Below are 16,770 nucleotides of genomic sequence, written 5' to 3' on the forward strand. Positions count from 1 at the left end.
CACAAAAGCCAGGCATTGCTCATCCTTGTTGGCAGTTTGCATCATCTCGGCATTTCAGATCATTAGATCTTGAGGGATATGACAGTTCACTAAATCTGAATCCTCTACTGTTACATATGGGTTAACTGAGGCACAGGGAGGGGAGTGTCATCCTGGCTGACCAGGTCACCTGACTCCTTCCATTCTCATTCAGGCTTCCTCTGGAACTTTGGTTCTTCAGGTACAGGAGTTCCTGCCAGTGCTGTCAATGATGCCCCAGGGCATCTGCGAGCCTAAGGGTTTGTGCTTTCTTCTGATTTTTAGCCATTGCCTGGAGGCAAACCTAGAACTGAGTGGTGTTTGCATGCTCCATCTCCAGTAGGGAGTAGAGAACGGTCTTTTCCTGCCAGAGCTCCCTTCCAGGTGGCATGGAAGGAAGCAGCAGGAAAGCTTTCAATGGCCTCGGGGGAAAACACTTGGGCAAGGTTTCTTTGTGTCCTTTTCTGGGCATTTGATTAGCTTCCTTTGCTTTATATATAGTTTTCCAGGAATAGCATATGTGCTTCTCACCACAAAGATATTAATACCCCAAGCAGAGTTTGAAGGAAAACCATCAGGGATGGAAACATCAAGTGGAATGGGAGCAGAGTGGAAAACAGGAAGAGAGAGAGAGAAAGAGCGAGAGCGAGAGCAAGAGAGAGAGAGAGAGAGATGGAATTTCACTGACATGGAAGAAAGAAAAATGGAGAGAAGTCTCAGCAATTTACTGTGAATCGAATGATTTGTTTTATAAAGATAATATCCTTATAAATGGGAATTTTCTATGGCCTACTAGGTGATGCAAAACATAGTTTATTTTTATGATATTATATATTATATGACATGATTATTCATTTTATTATCTGATACGAAACATGTCAGAATTAGCTGATCATTCTAGGAAGTGTTGGGAACAATGTACTGTCATCTGCCAATCACTGGACAAGCTGGTCCTACCTCCCTGCTGCTCAGTCAAAAGTAGTGGCATCGAGAGAAGACACAATAACCAGGCCCAACAAGAAGGCATGCAGAGTCAGAGCAGTCCTTTGGTGAACAAGGCTCTGATTTAGAAAGCCCATTTGGGGGCAACTCTAAAATGGAAGATTCCTGGTTTTATGAGCATTCAGGGTTGAAGTAAATGTAGATTTATTTAATCTATGAAGCTTAATTGCCACAACATTGGGCTAGGGGTGATGTGCAAACACCAGGGGAGGCAGGAACGTGGGGCCATTGCATAGGCTAAGCCAAAGGGAACTTAGGTACGTGTGTGCATATTGGGAGGGAGGAAGGTGGGCCTGAAGGCTGGGGACTGGGGATAGGAAAGAATACAAATGGTCCTGTTCCACCCCCCAGGGACATCCTAACCTACAAGAGATGCTCTCCTGGGGGAGCATCAGGAGTAAGAGGGGCTATGTTTTCTGAGGTTACTGTGCACATTGGGTGCATTGTGTGGCAAAGATGTCAGCTAAGGAAGTGCCGTCACCTCCTGGAAATATGCTGCCTGGAGTATTTCAGGGAACAACATAGAGTAGATGCCCAAAGTAAACATGGTGCCAGAATGCAGTAGACCTGAGGGGGCCTAAGTCTGACCATGGGGGTGCAATGTCCTGTGTTTTTAGTTTTAGGCAAAAGTTTGAATGGTGACTGTAGGCCTTGCAGAATCCCTCTGGGCTAGCCAGGTGGCTGTCAGCGGTGATTGGGAGCCGGACTTTAAGGTGGGCAGAGACCTTGGTTGTCCTTAGATCTAGGATGGCTGGAAAGGGTCATACACCATGGGGGCCACTGGGCTACAGTCAGTAAAACTCCCCTGAAGAGCTTACAAAAGTTCTGATACCTGGATTCCATCCTAGCAAGACTAAAGCAGGATCTCAGGAGGTGGGATGGGGACCTGCGCTGCCTGAGTCTACAGGAGCCACCAAGTGCTTGCAAGGCAGTTAGGGTTGAGAAATACTCTTAGAGAGCTTGTGGGATTAACGAGTGTCCCTCCGACAACCCCACCAAATTGATGGTTACCCTGAGCCAGAGGATAAGATCTTATCTGGAATCAGGGTCCTTGCAGAAGTAATTAGCTGAATTTGTACTATAGTGGGGTGGGCCCTAGGTCCAATGACTGGGGTCCTTATAAAAAGAGGTGAGGAGATGCAGAGATGCACCTAGAGAAGAAGGTCATGTACAATGGAGAAAGCTTTGGCGTGATGCCACTATGAGCTAGAGAATGCCTGGGGTCACCAGAGGCCGGAGAGGCAAGGGGGGAGCCTGCCTTAGAGCCTTCAGAGGGAGCCCGGCCTGGCTGACACTTTGATTTCTAGCTTCTAGCCTCTAGGACTATGAGAAATTAAATTTCTGTTGTTTTAAGCCACCTAGTTTGCCAGTAATTCCAACAGGCCTAGGAAATGAACTCAGGAGGGATTTATAATACCTGACTTATAGTTGTTATAAATACCTATAAGTATTTTTATTACTTATAGGTAATAGTATTATAAATACCTACAAGTATACCTATAAATGCCTCTTTTTTTTTTTTTTTTTTTTTTTTTTTTTACTAAGGTGCAAACAGATTTATATGCAAAGGATCTCATTAGGGGCTCATGTTCTCATAAGGTAGGTGCAGAGTTGAGGCAGCCGCCTTTTTCCCTCTGGGTTGCCGCAGAGACATAGATCCCCCAAATAAGGGGTGCTGCAGGGGTTGTGAGGCTTAGCAGAAGGTGTCCTCGGTGTGTAGAGGACATGTTTGTGCAAGAGTCCATCAGCATGGGGAGGGTGCCTACCATTTGAGCATGCAAAGCTGTGATTGCTCGTCTGTAGTGAGGCTGACCCTAAAGCATAACCACAAGTGTATACTGTAAATCTCCTTGGCCTTCTCTAGAGGAAGTGCTGCCATTTTGCAGGTGACTGTTGTTAAGGAAGGGGAATTAGTGAGACTTTGGGGGAACTCTTGGTTACTGGCTGTGAGGTGACACCATCTTCTAGGGACTCAAAATGGCCCATCAGCCAGAGTAGCAGATTATTGTGGTCAAGTGGTTAATAGGGTTTTGACTCAGGTCCATTTCACAGTGGGCCAAGGATGTCTCTCGACCTGTCCTATGCTTATATCCATTTACCTTGCCTCTTTGGCCTGTGAAGAAGACAGATGGATTTTAGGAACCCACAGTGCATCATTGTACCCTCAATCAGGTAGTGATTCCAACTGCAGTTCCTTTTCCAGATGTGTACATTTTTCATATCCTCTAGCATCTGGCATGTAGTTATCAAGCTTGCAGATGCCTCTTCCCCTCTGTGTGTGTTAGTAAAGGTTATCAGAAGCAGTGTGCCTTTAGCAGGCAGGGCTGGCAATGTACCTTCACTGATCAAACTCATCTTTAGTCCTCTGTCATAACCTAATCCTCAGGGCTCTTGCTTGTCCCTCTATCCCATGGGACATCATACTGATCTACTACACTGATGACAATTGATGATATCATGCTGATTGGACATAGTGAGCAAGAAGTGAGTTGGAGGAAACTGACCTAGACACTTTGATAAGACATACGTGTAACAGAGGTGAATATAGATCCCACAAAAATTTAGGAGCTTTTATCTCGGTGAAAATTTCTAGAGGTTCAATGCTTTAAAACATGCTGATAGAGAACTTTCTGCATCTAGCATTTCCTCCACTAAGAAGACAACACAAAGTCTAGCAGGCCATTTTGGATCTAGAAGGCAGCATGCACTTCATTTGATCATGTCATCTGAATAATTTGTTGTCAGTTTTGAGTGAGTCCCATAACAAAAGAAGGCTCTGTGGCAGGTGGCTTTGCAAACTGTGCTGTCACTTTGGCCTGGGAATAAAGGATTTTTATGACACCCGATGTGTCTCTGACACATGGATGCTATACCAAGACTTTGATAACTATTCATTTGAAAAATAGCTTTTGGCTCCTTACAAGGCCATGGAGACTGAATCCCTATATCTGTATAGAGCAGAGACTGAACACTTGACCGTGGAATCTGTACTGCCCATTGTGAACTGAGGGTTTTCTGACAGGTCAAGCCATAAAGTTTGGCAGGGACAGCCTTCTGTCATCAGGTGGAAGTAAGATGTACAATATCAGGTGTGGGCAGGTCCTAAAGACGCATGTAAGTTCTACAAACTAGTGGCTCAGATTCTCACGGCTCCTAGTCCTGCTATATTGCCTCCTCTCTCTCAGCCTCCACTTATGGCATCACTGGGGTTCCTTATGACTGGTTTACTGAGAAAAAAAAAAACCTTCAGTCTTAGTTTAGAAATGGTTTTGGATGACATGGCCGTCCAAAGATGGATGAAGTAACACATGGGCTTTTGTATGTTGTTTTAGGGTGAGACTTAGTATGTCTCTGGTTGTGTGATGGTAGTTGCACCATGTTGGGTGAAAACATTCTTTTGCTATCACTCTTACTCGGGAATAAAAATGTTTTCAAAAGTTGTATGTGGATGTCTTGGGGAAAAGGGGTGGACTGTGGTGATTCTGTACTGTGTCAACTTACCTAAGCTGGAACTATGTTCCCAAGAATCAGTGTGTGGGTGTGAGTTAGATCCACTCAAGGAGGAATTGCATGACATTTGAAAGATGGAAAGAAAACAGCAGCCAATACTTTCTGAAGATGGTTGTGGTTAGATGTAATGAGAGACAAACGTAGAGACACAAGTGGGTTCCGGGCTATTCTTTCCGTTCCTCCATGAGAGTCTGTCAGACTATTGCTAGTGGGCAACCTTGTCCTTGCTTTGCCTCACTCCATGTTCAGCTCGTCTTTCTGGCAGTTGGCCCTGCTGGCCACCAGCAAGCCAGGCCTCCCTTCCACAGGCTTCTCCACTGGCTCTTCTCTGCCATCCCACCTCTGTAGATGGATGTGCCTGGTCCCAGCAACTCTGGCAAATGCTGACTTGTCTATTGGTGCCATGCCTCCACATTTCTGGTTAATGACTCCCTCTTTTGACTCTATTTCCCTAGCTTTCCCACAATTGTGTGAGGTTTTATTTCTCTAATAAATAAGACTTTGATATCGAGGTTGAGAGAGAGGGAGAGAGAGTCACCAAATCCTTGAAGAAATGACAGCAAATCTGGCCATTGTCATGAGAGCACAACAGGAAGCCAATCACTGAGCTGTCTGCCTTTTCCACCTTGGCTACCCTGCAGACACACACTAGCACTCATCTCAGTAGAAGTTTTAAGCATGAAGTTTCCATCTCAGTGATCTGAGTCTGAATGTATACTTTTAGGCTGAGAGAAAACTGTGAATCCAGACGGATTTGTGGCCCCACCTTAGCAGACGATAGAAGTCCTACACACCAGTCTTGGCAATCTGAGTTTGAGGAAAGTTATGTAATAATGTCAACAGTGAAATCTTGTGTGTGGGATGGAGAAAGGAAGCTTCCAGTGTATGTCAGTGGGTGGATTGTTGAGGTCTAAATCTCAAGCAGTCATATTAACTTGAAGTTTGGCAATAAGCAACATGTGAGTTGGGGGACTCAGGGAAAACTGTTGAAACATGTGTCTGGAGTTTCAAAATGCCACGAGGCAACCATTTTAAAACTTTTTTATTCCTGAAACCCCTAAATATATGCTCATGGAACTGCGATCATTAAAGCAGACTTCTAAGATGAATTTGGAAAGACTTCTTATCTAGAACCCCTAACAAACAAAACCCGGGCCCTATAAGGGTGCACTATGGGATTCTAGAAGGTCTTAGTTGCCGAGATCCTTACACCTGGAACTTTTAGGAAATTACCTGAGCACCATCATATTTGGCTATCTTTGCAGGGCAAGGGGACTTTTTAATGTTTAAATCAGAGAGAGTTTAGTTACTAAACCAGAAGTGTGGTGCTTTTGTAAGAACTCTGACAAAATCAGGAAATCTGCATTCTCATCTGGGTGTTCCCAGAAGAGTAACTTATTCTAAGTCAAAGTTTATTCATCTGTAAAACAAACAGGTTGGGCTAGATCAGAGGATAGATTAATCTCCCGATTCAGCTCTAATCAACTGGAGACTTCAGGGCTGAGGGGAAGTGTTCTGGGAATGACGTCTGCTTTGGCTAGGCAAGAGCTTGTAATTTAACAAGAACCAAGCCTCCAGACCAGGATCTTAGATGTTCAGCCTCACCACTTGCCAGCTTTGTGATTTAGCATCAATTTCTTCAATTTTAAAATGGAGACACTGGAGTACCTCCATGATATGGAGCTGGTCAAAGCTAAGTCAGGTGTCTGTCAAACATAGATCAGTGCCCTGGCATATGGTAGGAATTCAGTGAAAGTTGGCCATTAGTATTAGTTTATATGTACCTCACTCTCTGGTTCCCAAATGCCACTCTGTGCTCTGACTATAGAACCAACTGGGTGCTTTTAAAAAGTACTGGTTTCTGAATTTCAAACCTGGAGACTTTAGTTCAATAGGTCCAGTTTGGGTACAGGGATCTGTATTTCTAGAAAGATTTTCATGTAATGAGGACTGGCAGCTTTTTTTTTTTTTTAAAAAAGATTTTATTTATTTATTCATGAGACACACACACACACATACAGAGAGAGAGAGAGAGAGAGAGAGAGAGAGAGGCAGAGGGAGAAGCAGGCTCCATGCAAGGAGCCTGATGTGGGACTTGATCCCGGGTCCCCAGGATCACACCTGGGCTGCAGGAGGCACTAAACTGCTGCACCACTGGGACTGCCCGAGGACTGGCAGCTTTGTTTGAAAACCCCTGCTCTAGCCAACACACACACACACACACACACACACACACACACACACACTCTGGTTAACACTAACACACTCCATCTAGGTAACGAAGTCTATTTGGACATAGAATTATAATTTGAAAAAGAAATAATTCCTTAGTCTCATAATAAAATGAGTTTATTTACTTACACCCCTATCTCTTTGAAAGGATTTGAAGTGGCAGAAAGTGCTCTACAACACACTGGGTAAGCCTCAATAAGAAGTTCTTCATCTGACTTCCAAAAAGTCTGCGGGAAAGGCTCGCTTGGAGGAATGCAGTGGAGATGTCCGGCATCTGGACATTCCTTCCGCGTGATGGCACACATCTGGCTCTTTGGAATGAGCAGAACATTTCCCTTCCAGTTTCCCTCCAGATGTCTGAGGGTACGGAGATACAGCCCAAGAGGTGAGCAATTTATCAAGCTTCACTGACTAATTAAAAGCCAGAGCTCAGCAGAACCCTTGCCGGATTCATTATCCTCATCGTGTATAAATGTGCAGGGTTTTTCATGCAGACCCACCCTGCAGGCTTTTCATCAAACAGACGGTGGACATTTTTTGCTCCTTTCACTGTATATGTACAAGACTGAGAGGCCTAGGACTAAGTGAGTGACTGGTGTGCACATGCAAAGGGACATCCTGAGTAGACATCCTGGAGAAGACAGACGGGTGGACAGTTGTCTGGCTTCTATAGAATCCAAATTAAGCCAATGCCATTCAAATTCCTGCCTAGCAATGTTGTGCCTTCTCAAGGTTGCTGAAATTGAATTCAAAAGCCAAAAACATATGCTGGCTGGGCTCAAAGAGCAACTGCCGATTGCAAACACATGGCTTAGCAATGCATAAGATGCTCTGGGGTGACATTGGGGGTTGCTGATTACGTGAGATAATCAAAGAAACATCATTCAAAAACTCTTTCCTTGCATACAAGCACACATGCAAAATACTTTCTTTAAAGAAAGCACTAAGCAAAAACAAAACAAAACAAAACAAAACAAAACCAAAACCAAAAAACAAACACAAACACTAAGTAAAATAAAAATCTCTGATGAAAATACTTAATGGTCCCAAAGATGGAAACTAAACTTTGAGTTTTATAGACGTCAGTGGAAAACACCACATAAAGCAAGATGCTGTGCAGTTAGGAGTTCTTGCAGCCTTGGGTGCAATTTCTGAAACAAGGGACGTTAGGATCCTTGGCCAGGAAGACTCCAATACAGGTATATTTAAGTGACTGAATAAAAAAATCATGCTGGAGACATATCTGTTTCATCAGTCAAAGATGCATGTGGACACCAGGCTAGGGTGTCACTCAGAAAATACCAACTGGGCTTAGAGGGGAAAAGGGAGGAAGTGGTCAAAGATAGCCTGTAGGCCTCCTCCAAAATCCCAGCTTGGAAACACTATGTTATAGCAAGTGTCTGCGGGTTAGGGTGGTGCAGGTGAAATCTGAACAAAGGAGGTGGGCCCACCACGTGGAGGAAATGAAAATGGGCTGCACGGAAATCCTTATAAAGGCTGCTGGCATTCTGGCAATTTCGCCGTTCTGGAGTATTTTCTTCTAGTGCATGCCATTAAAAGAACCCCTGTCTGTGAGATGTAGTGCGGGTCGGCAGAGAGTGGCCTGGCTTGGCTCTTGGGGCTGTGTGCTCAGCCTGGCTGCTAACTCCCTGAAACTTTGGGGATTTACCCCATCTCTCTGGTCTCTGTTTCTCATCTTCTTCAGCAGGTTCCCTTTGCAAGAGGATTTCCTGGCAGTTTTGCTTCTTTCCCTTCTTCCTTCTTTCTTGTCTGTAACTATGTTCCTGCTGGATAAATCAATCCACATATCCTCATTGACACTTCCCCGAAACCCTTCAAAATGTACTAACAGAGTGTGTATTTGAGGGGGGTGCATGGTTTACACTGCTGTGAATAGATTGCCATGAGGATTAAAAAAAAAAAAAACAAAAAACACTCTCTGCTTTCCTATTGTGTCACTTATTTCTGAGGTTTGGCCTGGTTAGAGCGGAGCTGAGCATCAGGCCGTCCTGAATTCAGAAGGCAAGGAAATAAATGCAGTCAGCAAGGGTTTCTCTTGCTCCCATCTCATCCTGAGTGTGGGCAGGCCCTGGGGCTGGTGACTTGCCTGAAGCAGCATTTCCCAAAGTGTGCCCTAAACTCTTGGCTGTGCCAGGGTCACTTCTCAGAGAGTCACTGTGTCCATTGGTGGGTCCCGCAGGATAGAAAGCAGCTGGACTGCATTTAACTAAGAATTCTTCAAATGGACTCTCGAAAACTCTTCCTTTTTGGGAACACTTATACATAGGTTTATGTGTATGTGAAGAACACATTTGTATTCTTGCAAGTAATTGAGAAGGTCGGAAAAGACACTCTAGTTGGTTAGCAGCCAACACTACCCAGTTGTGAAGGAATGTGGAAGGGAAGGAATGTGGGTGCAGGTGGGGCCCCTGGGGGCCATTCTCAATCTCAGTTCATTTCCCAGTGGATTCTCAATTACTTTTTTCATTATCATCTTCCTGAGGAGGAAAATTAGATTAGATTAAAATTCTCCCTATTGAGAGAAATGAAATACTGCGAAATAAGCTTTTGATGGGTAGCATTGCACTTCGGAAGGCCACAAACCATTATAGAAAATGTCTTTGGTGCCAAAGAATTAATTTGTGCCCCGTTAGAGGTGATGTCTCCTACCTTGAGAATGTGGACTTTGGAGGTCCAAGCAAGTGTTCCAACAAGTTTACCTGGTTCAAAGGGGTTATACCTGGTGTCTCCTTTTTCTTTTGCTGAGACAGGAGTAGAGGTGTTGGAAGGATGGAAAGAACAGAGGTTGTGGCCCACTGTTTCCATGGATTCTAAGCAAATTAGGAATGAGTTTCCCAAGTTTCTGTAAGAGATGACAGATATAAGAATTATTAATGTATGGAAGGATACGGAATAGGTTTTAAGAGGAAGGGTTCACATTTTAGTTCTACCTACTGTTGGCTGACTACCTTAGGCAAGTTACTTAACCTCCTTGAGTTTCACTTTCTCAATCTGCACATTGGGGATAATATGACCTCATTGGATTTTTGTGAATATTTAATGAAAGCATACATAAGACGTGCTTAGTATAGTGCCTGGGACCTATTTAGCTTTTTTTTTATTGGAGTCCACATTTAGTTATTTTTTGTGATTAATTTTCAATCTGACTACCTGATTTCAAGCATATCAAGTAATAATAAGTCACGCTTTGTTATTTTTGCTCATTGGAGGGCAGGGTGGATGGGGTGATGGTTCTGATTTGTCTTGGCTCCTGCCATTGGTAAACAATAGAGTTGTTTTGGGTAGCATTTTTTTGCAGCCTCCCGGCAGGGTCATATTGTAAGCCATGAAGTTATTTGGAACCTAAGTTTTAAATCTTGGCTCTATTGCTTGAGACTTGTGTAAGCTGAAACAAGTCACTAGATGTTGCTGTGCCTCAGTTTCCTCTTCAGTGAAGTAGGAGCAATCACGCTTAGCTCAGTGTTGTGATTTGATGAGGTAATGCATGTAAGAGCATTGTGATTTCCTTTCTAGCTCTGCTAAGGACTTAGATTATCTACTGAGCATCAATTACCACCACCCTTCCTCTTGCTTATTAGCAAGAGTGTCTATCTAGTCTCATTAGAAACCTAGCCAAGGCAGTCCAATGTTTTCAGTACTGCTGACTTCCCCCTCAGGTAGTCCAAGCTGGTTGGCCCAAGCCACTCCCCTGGGATGTGCACAGGGAGGCGGGCTATCTCCCGCCAGATTCGAACAAAAACACACATAGCCCTCCTTGCTGCTGGCGGCCATCTCGTAGCCACAGGGTCACCTGCTTAGGAAGAAGCCAGCAGGATGGAAGCAGGACAGGGAGATAGGACAGGCTTGCATTTCTGATGACAGTGCTGAGTCCCTTAGCAGCTGGCTCTGATACTCTTTCTCCTACTGGACTTCCAGTTACATGTGATAATAAGAAATGGCACATTTCTTTATTGCATAAGGAAGTTTGAGTGCAGGTTAAAAGCATCCCAATGAGTACATATTTTTTTTTTCCAAAAATCATTCCAACTTTGGATTTTATTTTATCCATTCACTCTTCTACTCATTTTTCAGTTGTGTTTTCTGAGCCTTTGTGTGAGTAGCGCCACACCACACAGTGGGAAACACAAGAATTTAACGCTCATCCTACATCCCCAAGAAACTTAAATTCAATATGCATCTTCCTGTGAGCAGGAAGCCCTTAGTGGAGAAAGACACTTCAGGGAGGGGCTCACATGAGATAAGGCACTGAGGCAGGACCATGAGTCTATTTCTGAGGGACAATGGCAAGTCAATTTGGTTACAGAATTCACGTAAGACAGATAAGACCAGGATCTAGGGAATCTTGAACTAGCATGGAATTAGCCTGAGGAGTTTGAATTGTTTTTTAAATGGAAATAAAAATTCATTGAAAACTTTTGAGATATAGAGTAATAGGATGAAATTGTATTTTTAAAAAGATTTTATTTATTCTTGAGAGAGAGAGAGAGAGAGACAGACAGACAGACAGAGACAGAGACACAGGCAGAGGGAGGAGCAGGCTCCATGTAGGGAGCCTGACATGGGACTTGATCCCAGGACTCCAGGATCATGCCCTGGGCTGAAGGCAGGTGCTAAACCACTGAGCCACCCAGGCTGCCCTGAAATTGTATTTTAAGAGGAGTAAATTGATAGACTTGTGGAAACAAGACACTGAGGTTGGATAGAGAAGGGCCAGTTTGGAGGGTCTATTGCCCATGTACCACCGCCACCAACTCCTTTTGAAGCAAGAAAAGTGTCCAGGACCCCATAGTGGAATGCTGGTTCTGTCTGCCTTGACTCTAGTGTTTCCAGTGATACTCTCAGGTTATTAGTGAGACCCACTCTTGAACTAATGTAAGGTATAAGGATGATGTGAAGTTTTTAAATTGTGTAATGTAGGAGATTTACTAACTTTTTTTTTCATTTCTCTTTATCTCAAGTGCATGGAGTTGAGTTCATCACACTGCTCAGCTTATGGTAAGTGGGAGGATTGAAGGAGGGTTCTCAGTTTATTATTCTCTGGTAAAGCAGCCCAGAATTCAGATGGTTGGTCTTTTTATTGTCTTTGTCCTTTCTGTTTCTATCCATATTCTTAAACATTTAAGATAACCCAAAAATATTTAGACTATTTGCTCTGTCTTTAGCTAGGTGAGGAAAATAAACCTTTACTTGAGTCAGAGCAAGGTCTTCTTTAGATCATCAGATTTTCAAAGCCTGAGTATCTAATAGTCACTTACTAGTGTACTTCATGATCTGATTTACTGCATTCATTACAAACATAGGCAACTTTATAGTCGTATCAATAAACAGAGTTCATCTAGTTAAAAAATAAAAACTCAAGGCTTTTCTGTAACTTATTAGCAATTGTCAATATGCCCACCTCCCACTCTTAATATAGACAGTCATAAATTCAGCAGTAACAATAGTTTTAATTGCTTCTTTCCAAGTGTGTATTTATTCCCTCATTTACATATATGACAAACATTTGAGTGTTGACCACATGTTGCCTCTGTTACCAAATATGGCAGCCACTCTGAATCCACTTCATTCCTTCCCTTCACTGTTCAATGTGGATATCATGCCTGCTGCTCCCCTGAGATTGCTCCTGGCTGTAAGACTCCATGGGATCCTTGAACCATGCTTTTGGATACTGTTCATCACCTCACCCTGAACTGCTTCCCTTGAAATTTTGCTATTCTTCTATCTCTCTGATGACTTGTCTTAAATAGAATTTCTTCTGGCCTTGGTACTCTTTCTTTCTGAAGCTCTAGCTCTAGCTGGGTTGTCCCATCCCATGTGTCCATGACTTCCACATCTGTCTCTTAAGGCTGACCTTTCCCTGGAGATCTGTCCTCAGCTCCTACTCTACTGGGGTTGGGGGGGGGGGGTCATGTCTCAGTCTCTATATGAAAAATGAAGCTACTGTTGTCTTCCCCAAACCTCTTCTCTTCCCATATTTTTGTCCTGGCTAATGTAGCTCATCACCAAAGTCAGCTGATCCATCATGGGGAATATCCACAAGACAGAGGCTGTAGAGGACTCTTTCTACCTCTGGTAACTTGTTTCTATTGACTGGGGTGTGGGCAACAAAGGTGTTCAGACAAAAATGCTGAACATTGGTCTTTTCTTATCTGTAAGAATGATTGTTCCTGAAGAACACGTCTCTTTAGCTTGAGACCTTTCTGGATTGATAGAAAAAGGAGTAGAGTTAAGGCCACTTTGTTATCGGTGCATGGGGTGTTTTGCTTCTTTGAGTGACCTCTCTCCTGGTTGTCAAGGAAGGAGAAAGTTTGGGAACCAGTCCCATTTTGGCTGTTTTGGGAGCTTACTTGGATTAAGCACCCTCAGAAGATGGAAATGGTGAGTTTTCAGGAGAGTTCCTTTCCCTATGGCCTCATCTGTGAGTTCCCCAGTGGATCGTTCCCAATGGCTTCTGGCAGCACAAGGTTACCTGGGCTGTTCTATGCCTTGGTACCTCTGCACCAACTGGTGTCTCTGCTGAAAATGCTCATTCATTTGTTCATCCATCAAATGTAAGTGGAAAGATGACCAGCGGTCCCACTCCTAGGTAAATACCTGAAAGGATTGAAAAAGGGATTCAAACAACAGATACTTATACACCTGTGTTCATAGCAGCATTATTCACAAGAGCCAAAAGATGGAAGTAACCCAAGTGCCCACCAATGGATGAATGGATAAACAAAATGGGGGATATTCATGTGCTTGTTGGCCATGTCTATGTCTTCCTCTGTGAGATTTCTGTTCATGTCTTTTGCCCATTTCATGATTGGATTGTTTGTTTCTTTGCTGTTGAGTTTAATAAGTTCTTTATAGATCTTGGAAACTAGCCCTTTATCTGATATGTCATTTGCAAATATCTTCTCCCATTCTGTAGGTTGTCTTTTAGTTTTGTTGACTGTATCATTTACTGTGTGGAGGTTCCTCAAAGAGTTAAAAACAGACCTGCCCTACGACCCAGCAATTGCACTATTGGGGATTTACCCCAAAGATACAGATGCAATGAAACGCCGGGACACCTGCACCCCGATGTTTCTAGCAGCAATGTCCACAATAGCCAAACTGTGGAAGGAGCCTCGGTGTCCATCGAAAGATGAATGGATAAAGAAGATGTGGTTTATGTATACAATGGAATATTACTCAGCCATGACAAACGACAAATACCCACCATTTGCTTCGACGTGGATGGAACTGGAGGGTATTATGCTGAGTGAAGTAAGTCAATCAGAGAAGGACAAACATTATATGGTCTCATTCATTTGGGGAATATAAAAAATAGTGAAAGGGAATAAAGGGGAAAGGAGAAAAAATGAGTGGGAAATATCAGAAGGGGAGACAGAACATGAAGACTCCTAACTCTGGGAAACGAACTAGGGGTGGTGGAAGGGGAGGTGGGCAGGGGGTGGGGATGACTGGGTGATGGGCACTGAGGGGGGCACTTGATGGGATGAGCACTGGGTGTTATTCTATATGTTGACAAATTGAACACCAATAAAAAATAAATTTATTAAAAAAATGGAGGATATTCACACAATGGGAAAATATCCAGCCTTAAAAAAGAATGAAAATCTGATACTTACACAACACAGATGAACCTTGAAACATCATGCTAAAGTTAAATAAACCAGATATGAAAGGAAAAATATTGTATGACTCCATTTACATGGAATATATAGAATAGGTAACACAGAGGTTGCCAGGGGCTGAAGGAGGCGGGGGGAGGGGCTATTGTGTAATGGGTATAGAGTTTCTGTTTGGGATGATGAAAAGTTTTGAAAACTGATCATAATTGCACAACGTTGTGTATATAATTAATGCCACTGAATAGAACACTCAAAAATGGTTAAAATGGCAAATTTTGTTATATACATTTCACCACAATTAGAAAATATTTAAGTGGAGAAATGGCATTTACCATGATGGTTCTCAGAGTATTTGTAAACCTCTGTGAATTTCTAGGGCAAGAGCCTTGTCTGATTTAACTGTGTATCCTCTGAGTCCAGGAAGGACAAATGAGGAGGACCTTGAGGCTGAGTCTTGAAAAGCTGAGAGGTGAGAGACAGTGGCATCTAAGTACATCTAATGTTTTTATTTTATTATTCTGGAACTTAAGTACAGTGTTGATTACATTCCTTTTTGCTCTAAAAATCATTCCTTTCTGGGGTAAAAGGGGCAGAGAGAGGGGTTGGCCAAGGCTGGGTGAAGTGTCTTCTGGTGACAAGCTCTGAGCAAACCTGGAGGATATAGGACATGGTTTATTTAGGGCACACACGGGGGCTGGACTTGGAAAGCTCAGGTAAAGGGGACTGGGGATGCCTTGATTCTCAGCTCAGGGCCTTGAGGTGGGGAGGCTGGAGATTCCTGAGCAGCAGAGTGCCATAGGAGAGTGTGGGTCAATAGAGGTGGCCTCTGGGGACCAGACACACTCTGTGCAGACTGGACTTGTCCTGACAGTCTCTAGCAGGTACATGTGGCTTTGTGGCTTCAGTGTATGGCTAGGCACTGCTTGTGCAAAGGTTGTGATTATGTTGATCAGAACTTTCCCTGGGAGGGAAGGATGTCTCTTCTTTTCCTTCTTCACTTTTTGCTGAAAACAAAACAAAACAAAAACAAAAAACAAAGAAGTACTCTTCCTCATGTCCTTCAAAGTGCTGTGGCATCTTCAGATCTGAGTACTTGAAAGCTAAAGCTGGTCATAATTTCCGATGGACATAACGTGCATTTGAAATTCTTTTCCACATCAAATTAAATCTGTCTTGGACTGATTTCCTGGAAGTGTTTCTCATTAGAATAATAGTCCTCAGCTGAGAGATCAGATACCACAAAAGGAGAAACAGGAACAGGGGATCGTCAAGTGCATCTTTGAGAGACCTACCCAGCAATGGCTTCTAAAGGACTACTCAGGAGAGACCTTCCCTTCTCTAGACCTGCCTCCAGATAGTTACTTCACTGACAAACTCTTTCTTTTTTTAAAAAACTTAAAGTGTAAAGAAAAAAAAATGAGTTCAACCAGGAAACCACCCACCGATACCCAACCAACCAACCAACCAACCAACCAACCAAAACCCATCACGTACCTACTGGACGTGCATCCTTCTGTCATGCCAGGAACACAATGGTTAGTAAGCCAAAGTCCTTGAAAAAGAGTAAAGTTCATAGGAGGAAACCCCAGGGACCAAGACAAAGCTCCAGCGGTATTTGATGTCTCTTTTCCTGGTCTTAAATATGTCCTTCTGTGTAAGGCACATATGCACACTCGGCCTTACCTCCAGAGGGTTCCAGACTGGTGGAGGAAATCCTTCTGAAATTCTTTTCTCCTCCTCCTCTCTGAAACATGACTTGTTTACTGCAGGCTGTTAACGGCCTCGAGAGCGTCTTTAATCCTTAGCCAGGGTCTTTAAATATAATACATCAATAACAGGTAATTACTCGCTTTGAACTTTTTGCTTCTTTCCCCCATACCCTGCGGGGTGAGCTTGGAACTTTTAAGCACTGTAACAGATTCTTCCTATCAAAGTGTCAAAACTCGTAAGGCATATGTCAAAGTATTCATTTGCTTACTTTCATCTGTCTCCCCTCCCCTCTCCTTTGACTTCTCAGTCTCGCCATCAGCTTTGTGGATTATTGCGCCGAGCGCCAGTTTTCAGCCTTGCAGCTTTTCTCTAAGCCAGGACCACCTCGGACCCTGAAGAATTTGCCCCCATGCACCCAACCTTGTGGCCCTTAAGAGGCTCATGTAGTTGAGTTTGTTACCCCCAGCCTGTCACGTTATTCCTGTTTTGAACGTGTCCAGGAAAATCCTGTCAAATTCAAAACTTCCTTTTGCCCTAAACCAATCTTTGATCTGAGAGGCCTGGTCACGACTGGCTCTGAGCAGCTTGCTCCGTGCACACTGGGGCCTGGGAGCTCTTTTGCAAGCATCTTGAGGAAACAGAATGGTTTATTTGTCCT

At 43.5% G+C, this 16,770-nt stretch overlaps 1 long non-coding RNA gene across 1 annotated transcript in view; it reads left to right on the forward strand.

The window, feature by feature from the left end:
• Nucleotides 1-11,780, forward strand: part of LOC106559070 — a 35,985-nt gene extending 24,205 nt beyond the window's left edge. Inside the window, exons 3-4 of the long non-coding RNA XR_005361736.1 lie at nucleotides 6,911-7,147; nucleotides 11,742-11,780. This is a non-coding gene — a long non-coding RNA (uncharacterized LOC106559070). The remainder of the gene's footprint in view (nucleotides 1-6,910; nucleotides 7,148-11,741) is intronic.
• The last annotated feature ends 4,990 nt before the right edge of the window (nucleotides 11,781-16,770 follow it).

Source organism: Canis lupus, chromosome 7 (assembly GCF_011100685.1).
Source record: "Canis lupus familiaris isolate Mischka breed German Shepherd chromosome 7, alternate assembly UU_Cfam_GSD_1.0, whole genome shotgun sequence".
NCBI lineage: Eukaryota > Metazoa > Chordata > Mammalia > Carnivora > Canidae > Canis > Canis lupus.